We start from the raw sequence: 5,994 nt of genomic DNA, 5'->3' as shown, positions 1-5,994 counted from the left end.
TGAATGTATTTTATGTCTGGGCAGGAAAGTTTGATTATTTGATCATTGTCTGATACCCAATGTCAGGAACCTAACCTGAGTTAGAGTGCTAAATATATGTGTGTGTATGTGGGTGTGCCTGCAAGGATGTATTTACAAGGAAGAATCTACTTTCTCTGAGGGTATGTACTTAATTGTATAAGTTATACTACATTAATGACAGCAGATAAAGGTAATGAAAATTTGGGCCATATGCTTATGTTGCTAAGATTGCATGAACTAAAATTATATTTGGGGTGTGAGTATTGTGGAAGTTCACCTGAAATTATAAACATTGGAATATTCAGAAGGATATCAATGACAATGATTTTAGTGTAGATCAATTATAGACATTTGCAAGGCTATGTAATCCTATATGAAAAAGCAATATTTATTGATTTTCCATAGCTACACTATTCTGTATTTTGTAGGAAAACAAGTTAAATTATGGATACATAAAATAATGTCATTATTTACTGCATACAGTTTTATACTTCAGTTTCTTCAAGTAGAAATACCATTTACTTCTACTGCAAAGGAAGGAAAACACTAAATATTACAATCTGTGCCATATTTCACATTGGGAAGCTTTGTCTGTATCAATAAGCTTATTTCTTTTGTTTCTGCTTTCCTATTCATAACTTTGTTTCTCATACTATTCTTCTAAGGATTTTTTCTTTCTCCCAGTGTGGGGCTTGAACATACCTCATGCTCTCAGTTTGTTTGCTGACAGTAGTCAATCTACCATATGAACCATGTCTCCAGCCCAGAATTTTTTGTAGTTAATTGGAGATAGAACCTCATGAACTTTCCTACCAGCCTGAAAACCATTATCCCCCAAGTCTCATCCTTTTTAATCATTAGGATTACAGAGATGAGTCATGGACAGCAAGAGTCAATGACTTTCGTGTCTTATACATTCCACTTGTTTGTTTGTAAATGTAATAATAAAGTACCACAGATTGGGTAGCGTTAATACTGTAAATACATTGCCTCTGAGTTGGTGGAAGTAGAACTCCAAGATCAGAGTTGGCTTCTTCTGAGTCCCCTTTCCTTGGCATATTCAAGGCATTCTGCTTCTCTTGGAAGAGACTTCAACTTAAATGCTCCCTTTGAGATTCTGTTTCCAAATGCAGTCACTTTCTAAGACAATGGGTTTTCTATCTTTAATATGACTTCAGTAGGACAGTATCCAACACATAACATATGACTTAATAGATAGAAGAAAATCTCTAATAGGAAATTATTTGATTTGGGCATGGAAGTTATGGTTATACTTTTAAAAATTAGCCAAAGAGGTAAAGGTCTTATTAGAACTTGTAAAACGAGTATGAAGTCTTGACCTTACACATGCCAAATTCTTACCCTGGCACACACTTAAATTCTTAGTGGTACTGGAGGACTGAACCCCAAACCCTATACTTATGAAATAGCATCTCTACCACGGTCATACCTGCAGATTATAATTGGATTTCTTGTTTTGAGTTAATATCACTATGCCTGGGCCTGATTGGACTGCAGTCCTCCTAACACAAACCCAAAATTGTTCCCAGCAAATGATTAGTTTCTAAAACTCCTTTTTATTGTCTGGGCTTGCCTGGAACTGGAATTATCTAATTGTTGATGCCCAAGTAGTTAAGATTGCAGGTTTGAGACACTTTATCCAGTAAAATATTCAATTTCAAAATTTCTTGATATTTTCTATATTTGTGCTTAACATATATAGCTAAACTTGATTTTCTCCCTTTTTTGTTTAGTATTCTTGAATTGAAAACATTGCCTTTGTTTTGGATGGAATCCCATGACAATCAAAAAACTCCCAAAATTTTATGTCAAACATCATGGAAAAGAAGGCTTCAGGTTGGAAAAAAAAAACATTCATCCTTAAGTTATATATTTATGGTGTTGCTCAACGTTTTCTTAACTATGAAAAGGAAGACAGAAATGTAAAAATGTCAGACATAATTTTGATGAACTTCTAGGTCTCCTTAGAAATTCTGTAGTTGTCACTTCACGCTATCTTCCTTCCTTAAAGCTTGCTTTATTGAAGGCCTCTGGGTGGATATTGTCTGGACTGATTGGTAATATTCTCCAGGAAATGAAGCTGACTTTATAAAGCTGATGGTGTGGTAAATAAAGGAATGATGAGAATAAGCACAGATATTGTCACAGAATGAGCAGACCAGGCTCAAATACTGAACACCAAAACAAAGCAAAGTTTCCAGTCTGATGATCCACATTGGAACATATATATATATATATATATATATATATATATATATATATATATATATATATATATATGTAAATATATAGCTAAATATACAAATACAAATATATACATATACATATACATATACATATATCTGCATGCATGAATTAGTAAATCTCCAGTAGAATATAGAGAAACTTGGCCTGACAATTATTAAACTATATCAAACTGGTTGCAGGTAAGGTACAGTAAAAAAGCAATAATTTAGAATATATTTTTTCAATTTTTATTTTTTATTGTGAAAAAACTGTACAGAGGGGTTACAAATACATGGACAAGATAATGAGTACATTTCTTATCAAGCATTGTAGCCTCCTCCTTTGTTTCCCTTTCCCATCCCTTCAAAGCCTCCCCCCAAACCTAATCCTCCCCCCGCCTCCCCACCAAACTTGTAAAGTTCGTTTTCGACATGACAACTTGTACTTCTCAACTTGCAACGGGTCCACCTGTATCCTTATTTAAATGACTTGTTTTTCCCTTCCCCTTCACAAATTATTCCGACATCAAATACAGTGAAAGCAGGGGTTATACTGTGGGGGATGGACATACAAAGCAACAAAAAATAATAATATGAATGCATTAGAAACAAATGCATGAAAGAAAACAAATATTTAAATACATATCTAAGGGTTCATTTTCCTAACATCAACTTATCTGAACTTTTCTGCTTGACTCATACATATACTAACTATTGCAAATGAGGGAAACCATGGGAATATTGGGCTTGGCTTACTTCACTTAATATAATTTTTCCAAGTCTTTCCATTTCCTAACAAATGGGGCAATGTCATTCTTTCTGATGGAGGCATAGAATTCCATTGTGTACATATACCACATTTTTTGATCCATTCATCCACTGAGGGGAATCTGGGTTGGTTCCATATCTTAGCTATAGTAAATAATGCTGCAATAAGCATAGTTGTGCTGGTAGCTTTAGTGTGGTCTTGTTTGTAAACATTTGGGTAAATGCCCAAAAGTGGGATTGCTGGGTCATAGGGGAGCTCTATCTGGAGTCTTTTGAGGAACCTCCATACTGCTTTCCAAAGTGGTTGAATGAGTTTACACTCCCACCAACAATGAAATAAGGTTCACTTCTGTACACATCCTCTCCAGCATCTGTTGTTATTAGAGTTCTTGATTTTTGCCATTCTAACTGAAGTAAGGTGGTATCTTAATGTTGTTTTGATTTGCATTTCTTTTATTGCTAGGGATGTTGAGCATTTCTTCATGTGTCTATTGGCCATCCTTCTTTCTTCTTCAGAGAATTTTCTCTTTAAGTCTTTAGCCCACTTTTTTATTGGGCAGTTGTTCCTTTGAGGCTTAGTTGTTGGGGGATTCCAGGTATATTTTAGATATGAGACCCCTATCCATTGTATGGCTAGTGAAGAACTTCTCCCAATCTATAGGCTTTCTATTGATCTTGCTAGCTATGTCCTTGGCCATGCAGAAGCTCTGAAACTTCATGCAATCTCATTTGTCCAAACTTTCTTTGATTTGTTGTGTTTCTGGGTTTCTATTAAGCAAATTTCGGGCTGAGCCAGGAGACCTAGGGTTTCTCTTATTCCACCCTGTAATGTTTTCAGAGTTTCTGCTTTGACTCCGAGTTCTTTAAACCATTTGGGGTTGATTCTGGTGCAGGGTGATATATAAGGATCTAGCTTAATTTTCTACAAGTAATTAACCAATTTTGCCAGCACCATTTACTGAAGAGGCTGTCTTTCTTCCATTGTAGTTTTTTAGCTCCCTTATCGAAGACTAGATAGCTATAGGTGTGTACGTTCATTTCTGGGTTTTCAATTCTATTCCATTGGTCCTGAGGTCTTTTCTTGTGCAAGTACCAAGCTGCTTTGATTGCTATGGCTTTATAGTAGAGTTTGAAATTTGGTATTGATATTCCTCCAACAGCGTTCTTTCTGTGGAGGAGCGTTTTTGCTATTCGGAGTCTTTCATTGTTGCATATGAATTTTTGGATTACCTCTTCTATTTCCTTGAAGAATAACATTTGAATTTTGATAGGTATCACATTGAATTTGTAAATAGCATTGGGAAGTATTGTCATTTTCACGATGTTAATCTTTCCAATCCAGGAACATGGGAGTTTTCCCAATTTTCTAAGTTCTGTTTTGATTTGTTTTTTCAAGTTTTTATAGTTTTCATCATAAAGGTCCTTCACTTCTTTGGTTAAGTTAATTCCTAGGTATTTTATTTCTTGTGTGTAGTGACCGTCTACTCGACCAGCGAGGAAAAACGACACCACACCAGGAGTCTTCTCAGATCACGCTTTATTGGAGAGCCTTTTAGTTGTAGGAGAGCTTGGGCGCGAGAGAGCGTGCACCCGAAACACAGCCGCTTATATAGGAGAATCGGAACGCGGGTCTTTCTATTGTTGGTCGCCTGCCTTTCACCGTCACCAGGTGTCATGGGATTGGCTGGGGACTCTACCTGGCTCGCGCACGCGCACAGCCCAGTCCCGCCAAGCACCGTCTGGGGTGGTTACCTCAAAGCTGCAAGGGAGTGGGCGGAGTCTCGCCTCGGCTCCCTACAGTTCCCCCTTCTTTGTTTTATGGCAACAGGTAAGAGTAGAGGTTGGGCCTCTGTCTAAAACATTAGGACCTTGCACTGGCCTTCGCCTGAGGGGCGCGCCTTCCCCAGTGATGACCAGGCCCGTCCGATGCCTTTTTTGCAGAGGTGGGATCTTGGGCATCAACCCACTTGCAACCCAGCATGCTCTTCTTGAGGAGATGAGAACCATCTCCTCAAGTGCAGTGCACTTGCCTTGCACCCTGTCCCAAATTGCAAATTGCATACCTGTCCCGGTGCAATGGGATCCCCTGATCCCTCGGGGTGCTAAGGCTATGCAGAATGGTAAGGCTTAACTGCCTCTTAGGGCCGACAGCCAGATCTGGGGTGAGGATCCACTCTCCAAAGCGGCTAATGCTTGCAAGATAACAACCTTGTCCCTTTTGGTTTGGGCTTGAAGGCGACAGACCAACCATAGGCAGACCACGCATCCTCCCAAGCAGCAGGCTAAAAACATTCCGGCTCCCACCCGCTCTTTGGAAAAGGACACCGCAGAGGCAATCCAGTCAGTAAATTGTAACAGCCCACAGCATCATCGGTTTAGCTATCACAGGGATTGCTATTAGCACTGTTGCTAACAGCAGGAAGATCAGCTGCATCTTCAAGAGCGGGTTCTGCTGCAGTCTCCACTGGCCTGTTCAGTCTCGTTGGCACCCAGTGAGGTACTTCTTGACTCTGTGGAAAAACACAAACAGCTCCCCTGGATCTCGTTATTACCGGATCCAGTCCATACCATTTATTATTAATAACATCCTTCCACATAACCATGTCTTTAGTATCCATGGAGTCTCTTGTCTTATGCCAATCTGCGGCAGACTGATCGTTGTCATTTAGAATTAAAAAATTAAGGGTAAAGAGCACAAGAGAAAGTCTTTCCCTGGGGGACGCGGACTCAGCAACTCCCCCTTTTTGTTTTTGAAGCATTTCTTTTATGCTTCTATTAGCTCTTTCCACTATACCGTGTCCTTGAGGATTGTAGGGCAATCCGGTGGTGTGGGCAACCTGCATTTGTGCGCAAAAGGCGAGAAAACCATGGGAAGTATAAGCAGGGCCATTATCCGTCTTAAGTCTAAGGGGCTTTCCCCAAGCTGCCCAAGCTTCTAAGCAGTGTATTCTGACGTGAG

The sequence above is a fragment of the Dipodomys merriami genome, unplaced genomic scaffold, assembly GCF_024711535.1.
Source record: "Dipodomys merriami isolate MVZ:Mamm:240054 unplaced genomic scaffold, mDipMer1.0.p SCAF_76, whole genome shotgun sequence".
Lineage (NCBI taxonomy): Eukaryota > Metazoa > Chordata > Mammalia > Rodentia > Heteromyidae > Dipodomys > Dipodomys merriami.
This window is presented reverse-complemented; position numbering follows the sequence as displayed.